General features: G+C 39.5%; 1 protein-coding gene across 3 annotated transcripts in view; it reads right to left on the bottom strand.

Annotated features, from left to right (window-relative positions):
• The window catches only part of LOC146406302 (uncharacterized), a 134,778-nt gene that overhangs the window by 14,138 nt on the left and 105,340 nt on the right, over window positions 1–15,300 (bottom strand). For all 3 annotated transcript variants that reach the window (XM_084966689.1, XM_084966693.1, XM_084966692.1), the window contains 2 exons: window positions 13,685–13,766; window positions 7,830–7,981 (listed from right to left, as the gene is read on the bottom strand). The gene's annotated coding sequence lies outside the window, so the exon portion shown is untranslated. The remainder of the gene's footprint in view (window positions 1–7,829; window positions 7,982–13,684; window positions 13,767–15,300) is intronic.

The following is a 15,300-nucleotide window of genomic DNA, read 5'->3' as shown; positions in this document are numbered from 1 at the left end:
AGTGCTTAGTGGTGAACAAAAGAGCAAAAATTCCTGCTCTTTTGTGGTAAAGCACATACTCATTATACATCAAAACTTTTTTTTATCATATCTAAAGTTCTCTTACATATGCCTCCTTTAGCTAAAAGTTTCCATTGGAGTCCACAGAAGCAAAGTAAAACAGTCTTGGGATCTACAGAACAAAAAAGGCATGAAAAAGCTAGGAAAGGGATTTGTTCTAAGAAGAGACAACAATTCACCCCTCTATAATGAAACTAAGGCAATGAAACTATGGCTTCTGTGACAGTATAACTAGAGTGATCACATATTTTATCACTCCAAACCGAAAATACTTCTGAGAACAAAAGGAAGCAGTATTAACAATTAATTTTACAGAAGCAACAGGATCCCATGCAAACCAAGACATCTAGTCACTTAGCTATAAGGAACCCATGTGAGTTAGGATATTCACTAGTACTGACCATGACCACTGGATAAGTCAATAAATTTAAAAATCAATTTAATATGTCTTGTGAACAAATTTCATTTGAATAGAATACATATTTTACTTGAGCTTTTAAAATATCTAGCATGGCTTTATGGTACTAAGACATATTTAAATTCTGCCCTGGGGTTCCATAACCACTGAGTTGGTAAAATTCCATAGTGTATACCATAAGTCACTGGCAAAATAAAATCAAAGTCTCACCCTCACTATCCTTAACTGATGAACTGTTATAAGAGCCCAAGTAAGAATAAAAAATTAAATAGCTGTAAAAGAAATTTTCAGTAAAATTGAAACTTTATTTTCTAAAGAACACTGTGCTTTTTCCACATCTCAGACCAATAGAGTGAAGCACACCTGGATTACTACAACACAAAAAGAAATACAGGTAACTCTCATTGGTATGCTGAATATCTCCTAGAAAAGCTCATTGATATCTGTAGAATTTTAAGCCAAGAAAAAATATCTAGAAGTCTATATTAATTGGAGTGGTTGACAGACCTTTAACAACTGGCAATTTTTTTAGCCAAAAGAATGTAGAGCCCATTAAAATATTATTTGTTATAAAATGAAACACACTGTACTCTTAAAGATTACAACAAAAACAATTTATTGATAAAGTTACCCACCTCAAATACCTCCATGACTGAAATTTCACCATGATCTGATACTAATCAAAACACTTCTGTATTTTTGCTTTGGTCTTTCTGTGTGGTGACAACTAACATGACAGCTCCAGCTCTGTCATCTTTAGCAAATTTTTTAGGCCAGGACATTATTATAGTTCATTATGTTGGGTTGAGTGATTAAAACGATAACAAACAGACAGAAGATTTCAAAGGCTTCAGTACAGTATTTAGATCTGTATTTCCTATTAATTTAAACTTGATAAGATAATCATTCAAAATACAAAGAAGTTGTAAAACAAATGTTTAGGTATGAAGTCAAAATCAAACCAATGCAATGAACATGCAAAAAAATGATCAAGTGAGAGAGTGAACAAATTAAACCATCTGCATATTTGAGAATCTACCTCTCTTGCCCTTCCCCAAAAAACCATAAAAATTTAAATAAATTAAGAGGTTATTTTTCCTTCACATAAAGAGAAAGCTACAGGAGAGATAAGAAAACAAGTTTTGGGAGTTCCCATCGTGGCACAGTGGTTAACGAATCTGACTAGGAACCATAAGGTTGCAAGTTTGATCCCTGGCCTTGCTCAGTGGGTTAAGGATCCAGCGTTGCTGTGAGCTGTGGTGTAGGTTGCAGATGAGGCTCAGATCCCGAGATCCCGAGTTGCTGTGGTTCTGGCATAGGCCGGTGGCTACAGCTCCGATTAGACCCCTGGCTTGGGAACCTCCATATGCTGCGGGAACAGCCCAGGAAATGGCAAAAAGACAAAAAAAAAAAAAAAAAAAAAAAAAGAAAGAAAGAAAGAAAACAAATTTTGTCCCTTGTTGAAAAATGTCACACTAAATGGGTGCTGTTCTACCCCGTGGTTTCTGACTCAGCCATATTTTGTCATTAATACTACTGACATTTCTTGTGAAGGGGTGCCTTTCTAGTACATACCACACTGATCATATCTAATCCTCCTAATACCTTCCTGAATTAAGTATCATTACCTCATTTTCCTGATTAAATACTAAATCATTTAGTGATATTTCATGAATTTCAAGATAAGTCTGTGGCTCTGCATTCATTCACGCAAAAACTGGTTATTAAATGCTTACTACATTCACTGTGGCACTTCAAATGCTGAGAAAATTTTGGGAGATAAAGGAGAGGGAAAATATTTAGAAACAATCTCTATGGATAGAAAAAAATTAAAAAAAAAAACCTAGAGATTCTTGGGATATACCTTAGGATATATCAAGACAGCATGTTTGTTTTCCAGCAGCAAGAAAGGAGTGTCATTAATGCCCAGAGCAGACTTGCCTACCAGGGAAAGGATGCTGGAATTTAGACCCAAATTACATTACAGTCTTTGAAATTCCCATGCAGAAGGAAAGAGTTACAAGACTGAATCTCTGTCTGGCATTCAGGAAAACAATGAGTATGAGATAAACCAAAGTAAAATATCAAGGCTTCCCCATAGATGCAATTCAGTTAGAGAATGATCAGAAGTTTGAGCATTCATTGTCATCTGTCTTGATTTGCCTACAGGAATCAGGGCTCTAGCACCTGGGTAGATGAGACCCTAGTTCTAAGGGATGGGACAAGGCTACCAGCCCTATTCATGAACCCAAGGAAAACAAGCTAATTCTAGAATAGGACCTCAGAAAGGAGATTCAGGGGGATCTCTAGACCTACAGAATGCATCATAGAGAAAGGACTTTGACTTGTAAACTCCACTATCATAATTTGGGTCTCAAATCAAGGACAGCATTAAATGTTGGGAGTTCCTATTGTGGCTCAGCATGTTAAGAACCTAGCATCATCTCTGTGAGGATGCAGGTTCAATCCCTGGTCTTGATCAGTGGGTTAAGGATCTGGCATTGCTGCAAGCTGCAGTGTAGCCCACAGATGCTGCTTGGATCCCACGTTGTTGCGGCTGTGATATAGGTCAGCAGCTGCAGGTCTGATTCGACCCCTAGCTCGGGAACTTCCAAATGCTGCAGAAGTGGCCCTAAAAAGAAAAATGTTGAGATGAGCACTGATGCCCAGACCACAATGAAAGTAGTATTAGTCATACAAGCCCTTCCAATACATGATAGAATTACACTTTCTGTCTTCCTCTATTTCTTTTCAGTCTCCTTGAGGTCAAGTTTATTCTGGCCAGAACAGTCAGTAGAAGAGAGGCATATCACTTTGAGGCTGGAGCATTTAAGGTTGAGACAGGTCAAAAGTCATGGTTAATGGCAATGTTCCACAAAGAGGCCAGGTTCCATTAGCCTGAGTCTTTGTTGTCATAAGCCATTATAATATGCATGCTATTTGTTACTGCAGCAAAACCTAACGTATCCTGAATAAAGCAGGCCTCCAAGTGGTCAGCACTGGATTGTTATATCTCATCTCAAGGGTTAACTATTAGGAACATTAGGGCATAGTAGATGATTTAAGACCCCAGGACCCTAGTGTTAGAAATTGAGCTTTAACTATCTGGTCTGTCTCACTTACAGTAGCTCTGGAATTTGGTCAGGACAGAAGCTGCTGTGAGATGCTGGAGTAGACTCAATTAGGAGGAATGTGGTAAAACTGACAATAAACATGCAGAGAATGATGTTGAAAATACACATAAAGCAGAGTTCTCTTCTGGCGCAGGTTAAGGAACCAGTGTTGTCACTGCAGTGGCCTGGGTTGCTGCTATGGTATAGGTTTGATCCTTGGCCTCAGAAGTTCCATATGCCATGGGTGTGACAAAAAAAAATACGCATAAAGCAAAGGCAGTGACTAATGCAGATCAGTCACTGAAGGCTTCTTAGAAGTATGAATCTTGAACAAGATCTTAAGTGATATGGAGGTTGGCAAAAAGAAGTGAAGGTGTACATCATAAATGAAGAAAGCCTTTGAGAGACAAGCAAAGTGGGGAAAAACAATCTGTGTTGTGAGGGAGACTCTGGAAAACAGCCTGATAATGGAGAAGAACTACAGACATGAGACTTCTTACTGATTGCCAGGCTCTGTATTAAAGACTCTCATACATATCTCTTCCTTTGGTAACTACAGTAGCTGCATCATTAGCCTACCCAGTCTACTCTCCTCCAAGGACATAGAGTGATTCTTAAATGCCAATCACATCATGCCAAATCCTGCTCAGTACTCTAAAGGATTCCCACTGCATGTAGGAAGAAATCGCAAATCTTTAAAAAGGCAAAAAAGATCCTGCAAGTTCTAACTGCACCTACTCTAAAACCTTACATTGCATCACTACTCCCCACTCTCACCACCCTTCAAACATGTTCTTCTGGGAGTTTCCATTGTGGTTCAGTAGGTTAAGAACCCAACTAGTATCCATGAGGATGTGGGTTTGATTCCTGGCCGCACTCAGTGGGTTAAGGCTCCAGCATTGCCGTGAGCTGTGGTATAGGCTACAGATATGGCTCAGATCTGGTGTTGCTGTGGCTGTGGCATAGGCTGACAGCTGCAGTTCTGATTCTATCCCTAGCCTGGGAACTTCCATATGTCACAGGTGTGGCCCTAAAAAAAAAGAAGAAAAACCCATAGTCTCATTTCTACCCATCTGTGGCAGACAAAATAATGACCCACTAAAGATGGCCAAATCCTAATCCCCATGAATTTGTTAGGTTACATAAGCAAATGGAAATTAAGGTTATAGATACAATTGAGATGGCTAATCAGCTAACCTTGAAGTAGGAAGATTATCCAGGTGGGTCCAGTGTAACCACAGAATCTTTAAAAGCAGAAGAATAAGACAGAAGTGAGTCAGAAAAAGAGATGTGATAGGCGTTCCCATTGCAGCTCAGTGGTTAATGAACCCGACTAGTAACCATGAGGTTTCGGGTTCAATCCCTGGCCTCGCTCAGTGGGTTGGGGATCTGGCATTTCTGTGAGCTATGGTGTAGAGTGTAGATCGAAGATATGGCTCAGATCCCAAGTTGCTGTGGCTGTGGCATAGGCCCGTGGCTACAGCTCCAATTCGCCCCCTAGCCTGGGAACCTCCACATGCTGTGGGTGCAGCCCTAAAAAGACAAAAAAAAAAAAAAAAAGACAAAAAAAAAAAGAGAGAGAGAGAGAGAGAGAGAGAGATGCGACAATGAAAATAATGGAGAAATGTGGTTTTGGTGACTTGGAAGAGGAGGAAGGGGGCCACAAGCCAAGGACTGCAGATAGATTCTAGAAGCTGGATAAAGCAAGAAAGCAGGTTCTCTGCTAAAGCCTCCAGAACATAGCCTTGACAGTACCTTGATTTTAACCCAGGGAGACCCATGTTGGACTTCTGACTTTCAGGACAGTACAATAATAAATTTGTGCTTTTTTTAAACCACAAAGTTTTTAGTATTTCTTATAATACTCATTGAAAACAAATACACATCGTTTCAGTTTAAATCTCCCCTTCTGATTTAAATTTATCCTTCTACTTTTATAATCTTCCTAGCACTGTGCTCTTTCTTAGTACTTATCATAGTTGATGGATGGATGGATGGATAGATAGATAGAGCATGATTGTCTGTTTAATATATATCATCCCTCTTGAACTCGAATTTCCACAATGACAGAGACTGTGCAGTTTTTAGCATCATTGTATCCCCAGCATCTGGCACAGTGCTCTGCTGGAGGTCAGCCCTTAATAAGGATTTATTGAATAAATACTTAGAAGAATTCCACATGACCAAAATGCATTTTACAGGTAAAAAAGGAGATAAAAAGAAAACTGAAGTTCAGAGAGGTTGGGTAATTTACTTAAGGTACACAGCAACTGTGTTACAGATTTGGAAATTGAACACCAGAGATATGATCCTGAGACTCAGGTGACCCCTGTATAGGTCTGTGGCTGGGTCATTCATGTTCCATTTCCTAACAAACCTCTGGAAGAAACTCATATTGAGTTATTTTCTCTCAGTGTGCAATTCTTTCTTCAATAGCTCATGCCTTGAAAGCAGCTATAAGGAGTTTTGCAGCTCACACTCAACATCCTCCAGAAGTGACTGAGACCTACTGACTACAGCATCTAAACTTGAACCAAAACTCATTGAGGCAAAAAAAAAAAAAAAAAAAATCCCATGTGTATTCAAAAATAAAAGAACATTTGAATACAGGACAACAAAGAATCTTAGTCTCTAATTTTCACCTTTGTGTGAAAGGATGAAGGTCAGAGATTCATTGTGTCTATATATATAGTGGAATTTTACTGTTAGTTTACAAACTTCACATTTTAGACTTCAGACAATTCACAGAAGTGAGTTTAGTTTTCAATCCAGCATCTGGTACAGTGACCAGGACAAGAACTTAATAAATGATCGACGAAAAAATGATCTCATTTTTTTGTGTGTACCTCCCCCCCCCCAGATTTATTGAGATATAATTGGCATATAATATTGTATAAATTTAAGGTGTACAATGTGATGATTGATATACATACACATTATGAAATGTTTACCACAGAAAGGTTAGTCCACATATTCTTCACCTCACATAATTCTCACTCTGTTGTTGTTGTTAGGAAAGAATATTAAAGGTCTACTCTTGCAGCATTTTTCAAATATACAATACAACATTGTTAACTAGTCACTATGCTCTACATTAGCCCAGAAATTTATTCACCTTATAGCTGTAAGCTTTTACCCTTTCAGATGTTTTTACCCAACATATTCTCATTTACCCACCCCTGGCAACTACCATTCTACACTGTTTCTATGAGTTTGAAATTTTCAGATTCTACATGAAGTGAAATTAGACAGTATTCTAACAATAATTAGGCAGTGATGCTGTATTGCCAGCTTTGCCATGACCTTTCAGGACTATGCAATACACACTAATCCATTCATTCATGCATCCAGCAAGTATTCACTTAGATTTATTCCATGCCAGGCCTGTGTTAGCACTTCATAAGCATTTTACCATTAAATCTTCATGATTACATTTACAAGTGGGTGAATACTAGTGACCCTATTTCACGCATAAGAAAACTGAGCTTCAGAAGTATAAGTAACTTGCCTAAAGTCACACAACCAGTGGGTAACTGAGCCTCAGTTTTCTGGAAACTACTCTTTTTTCAAAACCCAGGTTGACTGTCACCCCTTAGGCACAGTCTCTCCACATGGCCTCAGGCAGAGTCCCCTGCCTGCTCCTTCCCCTCAGTCTTGTCTCTAAATGACTCTCAAGTCAAGGATTTGTAATTATTTTCCCATATCTCTTTCAGAAATTTGAGCTTCTTAAGGAAAAGAATGATAGAGAAATCTTTTTTTTTTTTGGGGGGGGGTATGTTTTCACCATTATCTCTTAGGTAAAAAATTAGGAAATTAAACAAAGATGAAAAGAATTTGATGTCCACAAGGTCATAAGGTCATAATGTATAATGGCGGACATTTTCCTATCTCTCATTTTTGATGATAACAATTTAGGCTTAAAGAACATGTGAAAATTAATTCAATTAAATAAGAAAGTCTTCCCCACCAGGCTCAATATTGAATGACCCATGGTCATGCCTTCCCTTCTCTAGGTGTCAGGCCCCATGTAAGTGCTGCCTCACTCAAAGTCCAGCCCACTCACAGGGCCAGGCCATCCTGCTTCGAAGTCCCCATTGACCAAAGACACCTTGTGTCTTTACACTTTGTCCAGGTAACTGCACTCACCGTAAAATCCAGGTCAGCCACACAAAAGGACCTTGCTCCAGGGATTAAGGGAGGAGCTGTGGAGAGATGAAAATCCAGGATGTAAGAATTACCTGGTTTGGGTGTTCAGGTTGTTGGTCCCGGAATAAGGGCTCAGTCTTTTAGTGGCTTCAAGGCCCTGGATCTAAAATCCATGAAGCCATCCTTATCCCATGATGCTCAGAGTCTGACATCTTTCCATCAAAGAAGCCCTCCTGCACCATTCCTGAAGTAGGGGGAAAAAGGCATCTGTATCCCAAACTTAAGAAAAGAGAGTCATTCACTTATATTTATTTAACAAACACTTAAATAGTACTTAGTAAGTCCTAGGCAATTTTTCTAAGCACTTTATGAACATTAGTTCATTTAATTCTCAGAACAATCCCAGCAGATATTTTCCTGATTTTACAGACAAGGCACCATTTTTGAGGCATAGAGATTAAGCAACTGGTCAGGGTCATACAGCTAGGAAGCAACAGAGCCAAAATATATACCTAAGCAGTTTGGCTTCAGAGTCCATTCTTTTAACCACTATACCATGCTGCCTCATATTTTAAAACAGCATAATATTTTCATGCTAAAATAATGTCCCAAATCCTGAAACACTAGCAACAATTTTAACAATCTTTTAAATCTAGCCAGTTCTCCAGAGTGTTTCCTGCAGCAGCTACCAGGGCCTCCTTGCTAACAATCTCTCTATCCCCCACTCAGCTAACATGTTGCTTCCTAAACTTCAAGGTCTGTCCCTTAGCAACAGCTTTTTATTTCCTGATGGACTACTGAGTTCTGACTCCTCCTGTCTGGCTTTCAAACCCAGTGGTCTCATCTCTCACCTGTTCAATTGTGTTTGTTTCTCATGACCTCACTCTCCTACAACATGTATCTTTCGGCCAAATCAATCTGCTCAGTGCCTGGAGATCATCCCAGAGGGACTTCCTCAAAAGTCTCAACTTCAAGTTTCCTTCCACTTGAATTCCACCTCTGAGCCAGGGTCAGAGTTTTCAATTATGCACAAATGAACTCTGACTTGAACTGTTCACTCCTGCTTCTTGTTTCCTTTCAAATGTGTATCCTGCATCGAGCCTCAAACTGAACTGTCCAGAGATCAGATCTCTCTGTGTTTCTTTCTCAGTTCCTTTGCTCTCCCTACTCCTCCTTGCTATCCCCAAGTACTTATTTCTTTTCTTTTAACATAGGTGCAGAGGGCAAGTTAATCTTGCTTATCAATTCACAGCACATCATCATTGATCCTGGCATGGCTCTCATTCTATTCACCTTTATCTCTACATCTTGATCTCATTCTCCTCCATCTCATATGTTTAATGCGTCCCCCGCTTTTTTTTTTCTGGCCCATCCTGCAGCTTGTGGAAGTTCCCAGGCCAGGGATCAAATCCTCACCACAGTTGTGGCAACTCCAGATCCTTAACCCACTGCTCCAAAAGGGAACTTCTTATGTGTTTTTTTATGAATGGTTTTGCAAAATGAGTATGATTGTCTTAGATTCTTGCTGTTTTCACTATGCACTCAAGACCCATTGATAGTGCACTTGGTACATTAACTGCTGTTTGTGCAGCCACTTCATTGGCCCATCTACTCTCCCACCTGGACATTCAGGCTGTCCTCAGCTTCTGGTCACTACAAACAATGTTGCAATAAATACCTTGTACAAGTCCCTTGATGGATCCAAAGAAAAACTTCTTTGGTATACATATAGCTAGAAGCAGAATTGCTGAGGCAGAGATTTGTATGTCCTTAATTCAACCAAGTAGTGCCAGATTCTCTCAAGAATCACTGCTATGCCTGCCAGCACTTACCCAGTTTTGTATTTACCACCAGTAGCAATAGGCCTTTAAATTCTGGCTGTGTAATACCTGGAGAAACACCTCAGGAACTCTGAAATAAAACCAATGCTGGAGCCCCACCCAGTACATTTATATCCAAATCTCTTAGGGTAGGGCCTGGGTATTGGGTTTTGTTTGTTTGCTTGTTTTATCTTCCCAAGTGATTCTAAAGCACAGCCAGGATTGGGAATCTCTGGTATATAGGGTTACCTTACTGTTTTAATTTGCCATTTTCTCTGTTTACTTGTGTTTTTGAGTACTTCTTTATATCCTTGTTAACATTCGGGTTTCTTCTTCAGTAAAATTGTTCTCCAGTGCATTTGCATAGTTAAAGTAGGTTTAAATGATAATGAGGTACAGGCTTGTACAGGCTGTACCTTCAGACAGTGCTTTCTTGGCTAGTGGTCTGCCCTGGCTGACTGACCAGGGCCAGCCACTTGGAGATGTGCCTCACAGCTATTATGGTAGAAGCTCTGCTGTCATCACTGACTGGCAATGGATGAGAGACAGTTACTGTCCCCACCCAGGCATGTCACAGAGTTCTGTAAGTAGCTGCTGGGCCAGCTTTGCAGCTAGAACTCTGGGTGTCCACAAGTGAGCTGGCAAAGGCAAAGGTATTATCTTCATTCATGTTGCCAGCAGCTAAGCCTGATAGCTTGGGGCTTTGAAGGTGCTTAACATCTGAGACTGGGTCTGGGAACATGCTCAAAGATTCAGAATCAGGTTGCAAACTTATTGTACTTCATGGAGGCAGTGCAGGTAAGCAAGATTCACTTCTTTGTTCTCTACCTGTACTCTTAGGGAAGTGTACTAAGGGCTCTAGCTCTGTTATTCACTGATGCCAAGAAACTGCAAGGGTCTACAGTGATGTTTGAGACCTGTCCCCAAATGACCACAACCTTTTTTAAGTTAACAATTCAAACTACAATTTGACTCACATAATTATGTATCAATTACAGTGAATGTGGGATGTGGATACATTTTAATGTAATATGAGGTAGAGTGGAAACACCAGGAACATGAATGCTTCTGGGATAATAAGGTCTTCAATGGTCCAAGAAAACCAGTGAGCCTAAGAAAAGATCAGAGTGGCACTTAAGCATCAAGTTGTCTATGTCTCTGGAACCCAATTTGTCGATTAAAGAGATATAAATTTTAATAACATCAGTCCTATAAGCCAGCATGGGTCTCTTGGCTTCATAAGAGAATTACATGGAGAGCTTTTAAAACTTCCACTATTGGTGCTGCTTCCCACCCCAGCTATATAATTATCTCTGGACATGGTACTCAGAGAATCAGGATAGTTTTAACTCCCAGGTGATTTCAATAAGAAGCAAGTTTGACAAGTGCTAAATTCGAGAATGCTTTCATCTTTTTCTCTCCTTGCTCTTAACTTCACCAGAACCCAGCTATGAGATGAAGGATCTTATGGGAGTCAAAGACAAAATGGACCCCAGTTAAGCAATGTTTCTACAGGGAAGTTGCTCTAAAATAGTTTGCTGGATCATCTGGACTGTTAATTACTGAGAATATTGAAAGCACTAGGGTGACAATGTTTTGATTCAGGATTTTTTTTCTGATGTGTCAGAACTGGAAATACATGACTCCAAATTCACAATGGCAAATACAAGAAGAGTTCAAGATGTCAGCAAGCATGGACATGAAGCCAACAATTCCACAGATTCACAGGGGACTGAAAAATGAGACTGTTCCCTAAAGTGCAGCCTCTCTGTCTCAGTCCTCAATCTGAACTTTGGAATTAGAAGTTGAATTTTCTCATCTTTGAATCTTTTGAACATGAGGTGTGGGATAGAATATACATGAGCAATCAACATTCTTCCCTTGAGGCTTACGTTAGAAATCACCCACAAGACAATTTTTCTTCACCAAGATAAATATTGGTTGAGAAAAATGGTTTTGTTCTAAATATAATTTAAACATTACCAAAATTTTGCATTATACTCATGTGCAAATTTCAGCATCTTAAATTTCAAACCCTTAAAACCAAGTTCAATAACATTGTCATTTCTCAAATTAATAATGAGGTTGTAAGTTTCTTGTTTAACAATTTCGTCTTAGAAAAGGAAAATCAATACAATCAAAATCAGTCCTGAATTTGCCAATGATTCCTCCCAGTTATGAACATTAGTCTGTGTTCGATATTAAGCTGTGGCAAGTATTGCTATTCGATCAGTAATTTCCATTCACTACACAAAGTTAATCAAAATGGAAGAAGATAACTAGGTCAGTCTCCCAAAGCAATAGAAATAAAAACAAAAATAAACAAATGGAACCTAATCAAACTTACAAGCTTTTGCATTGCAAAGGAAACCGTAAAAAAAAGACAACCCTAGAGAATGTGAGAAAATATTTACAAATGATGTAACCTAAAAGGGCTTATTCTCCAAAATATACAAACAACTCATACAATTCAACATCAAAAAACCAAACAACTCAATCAAAAAACAGGCAGGAGACCTAGATAGACATTTCTCCAAAGAAGACATATGGATGGCTAGAAGGCACATAAAAAATGCTCAACCTCACTAATTATTGAAGAAATATAAATCAAAACTACAGCGAGGTACCACCTCACACCAGTCAGAATGGCCATCATTAGTAAGTCTACACATAACAAACACTGAAGAGGATGTGGAGAAAAGGGCACCCTCCTACACTGTTGGTGAGAATGTAAATTGGTACAACCACTGTGGAAAACAGTTTGGAGTTTCCTCAGAAAACTAAATATAGAACTACCATATGATTCAGTAATCCCATTCCTGGGCATATATCTGGACAAAACTTTCATTGAAAAGATAAATGCAACGCTATGTTCATTGCAGCACTATTCATAATAGCCAAGACATAGAAATAACCTAAATGTCCATGGAGAGATGAACGGATTAAGATGTGGTATATATACACAATAGAATACTACTCAGCCATAAAAAGGACAAAATAATGCCATTTGAAGCAACATGGATGGAACTACAGATTCTCATACTAAGTGAAGTAAGTCAGAAAGAGAAAAGCAAATACTGTATGATATCACTTATATCTAGAACCTAATATATGGCACAAATGAACCTATCTACAGAAAAGAAACAAACTCATGGACATGGAGAACAGATTTGTGGTTGGCAAGGGAAAGGGGGGAGGAAGTGGGATGGACTGGGAGTTTGGGGTTAGTAGATGCAAACTATTACCTTTAGGATTGATAAGCAATGGGGTCCTACTGTAAGCATAGGGAACTATATCCAATCTCTTGGAATAGACCATAATGGAAGATAATATAAGAAAAGGAATGTATATACATATATGACTGGGTCACTTTGCTATATAGCAGAAATCGGCACAGCATTGTAAATCAAATATAATTTTTTTAGCTTTCTAAAAAATGAAAGAAGATAAAACTTGTCCAGGCTTTTAAAAATATTTTATTTTCTGAATCAAATTCTCTCAAGTTTTATATGCAAAAATTCCAATTAACTATTTTCTTATACTGAGTTTGGGGTAAAAGTTAAAATTATGGAGCTTACATATTCATAAGTAATAACTCATGTTGACTGAGACTTAAAAAAAATCTTAAAATCTATAGCACACCTTTTTTTTTTTTTTTTTTCCATGCCTATGACATGTAGAAGTTCCCAGGCCAGGGATCAAACCCATGCCCCACGAGCAACTCAAGCCACTGCAGTGACAACACCAAATTCTTAATTCACTGTGCCACAGGAAAATTCCTATAACACACCCTTAATAAGTAAATTTGGTTGTCTAATATACTGTAATTTATTACCATCATGTTCTAAAATTTATACAAAAGACTACATCATCCAAAGTTATTTCTAGCACATAGCTATATTTAAATACAGTATGCATAATGGGAAATGATAATTTAGAATGAATGAATGGGCTGTGCCATAGTGGGCCAGCTGGTCCTGAAAGTAGAGCTGAATTTTCATGCCTCCTTTGCATCTGGATTCACTGACAGGCAGTACCTTCTGCCCCACTGTTTTGTCTTCCTCTTTGTCCCCTAAATTGTCTCTATTCCAGTCAACTTGGAGGAAATCTTTTTCTGTTGCCATTACCTCTTTTACCGATTTGCTGGATGACAGAGTCAGGACAGGACTTCACCTGTGATCTGCTTGGAAGGGTGATGTGCCCAGATGCCTGGAAGAACAGGAACAATCCTCAGTTACTCTGCTCCAAGGACACCAGCTGACCCAAGAGTCACCCAAATTCCAGCGGTCCACACCCTTTCTCTGACATCCTCCTGAACATATGAAATGCAGTTTCTGTTCCAGCAGCACATTTTCTCCTTTGTTTTCTGTGTTACTAACAAGACTTTTTTCTTGCTGCAGCTCTGAACTGCTTCTTACTAAAAGAAATAAAATCTTTCTATGGGTGATTTTTTTTCGTTCCTGATATATATAGCCTTTGTTTTATTGCCAAGTTTTTTCTGAGATGAAGTGAGTCATTTCAGAAATCTCAGGTTATGGTTGATACTTGCACTTATTATTATAACACTTTTTTGTCACAAACTTTATACCAATCATAGAATCCGATATTCTAAATAAGTGATTATTATATAGATGTAATTCTCTATTATTAATTTATAGGTACCATATCCATAAATAGTGGGTATAAATTATTTCTCTCAAAATGCATTGAAAACAATTTTGCCTCAATTCACAGTCTACTAGTGCCTCAATTACTAAAAAACCTCTATGCTTTCCCTCTTACATTCAGTTGGTACTTGTCACAAAAAACGGAAAATGTGATATACCAATTTTTATGTCTCTTGTTCACTTTCTGGCCCTACTCCCTAACCCAGAATCCCCAGGGAAGGGATCTTTATTGGTTTTGTTCAGTGATGCATCTGAAGTCCTAGAAAAATGCCCAGCAAACAACAGGCACTCAGTAAACACTGGTTGCTAAATGCAGATAACTTTGTTTTCAACTCCTTTAATATTTTTTTTTCTTGCCTGTTTTCAACTCAAGAAAGTTCCTGTTATCTGCATATTTCCACCTTGGGGCTATTTATTAGCTTTTTATTATATTTTTAAAATGAATTTAATTTTTTAAAAATATAACACACTTATATAAACTGCATCAAGTATGCATGTACATGTTAACAAATAACGATAAAATTAATACCCACCTAGTCACCACCCAAAATGATTTGTGAAAACTTGCTGGTATCTCAACGACAGCAGGAGTGGAAAAAGGTTCCAGAATGAGGCTGAGGAGCGATCCGGCTCATCCTGCCAGAGGGGCACCCACCCAACGCCAGAACCCGGAGGACCCCGGGGCGAGGGTACGAGCTCTGTCCGCTGTCCCAAAATGCGCAATATTGGGGGGGCCCAGCCCCCCTCCCCCTGCAGGGTCCCTGCCCCCGCGCCCTCACTCCCAAGCCCAGCGGTCAAGCCCTCGAGGACCCGAATCCGGCCAGCACCACAGAGGCAGAGAACACAAGGCCACAACCGCCTGGACACCGTGGGCACAAACGCTTCCCAAATGTGTCGGGGGCCCGCCGGGCCCAGAGCAAAGCCGGAAAACAGCGGGGAGGGGAGGGGGGCCGCGTTCCAGCCGCCGCGAGGCCTCCTAACACCCGCCTGCCCGCCTCTGCCCCGGGGAAGGGGTCAGGCAAAGGCTCTGGGGCCCCCGCGCCCCACGTGCCACGGCCACAGGTGCTCGGGCGGGT

The sequence above is a fragment of the Sus scrofa genome, chromosome 1, assembly GCF_054392235.1.
Source record: "Sus scrofa isolate SSC_HxYL_T2T_F1_AM1 chromosome 1, Sscrofa_HxYL_maternal_Yorkshire_Landrace_v2.0, whole genome shotgun sequence".
NCBI classification, from domain to species: domain Eukaryota; kingdom Metazoa; phylum Chordata; class Mammalia; order Artiodactyla; family Suidae; genus Sus; species Sus scrofa.
Note: the sequence above shows the minus strand (reverse complement) of the source record. Positions and strands in the feature narration are given on the sequence as shown.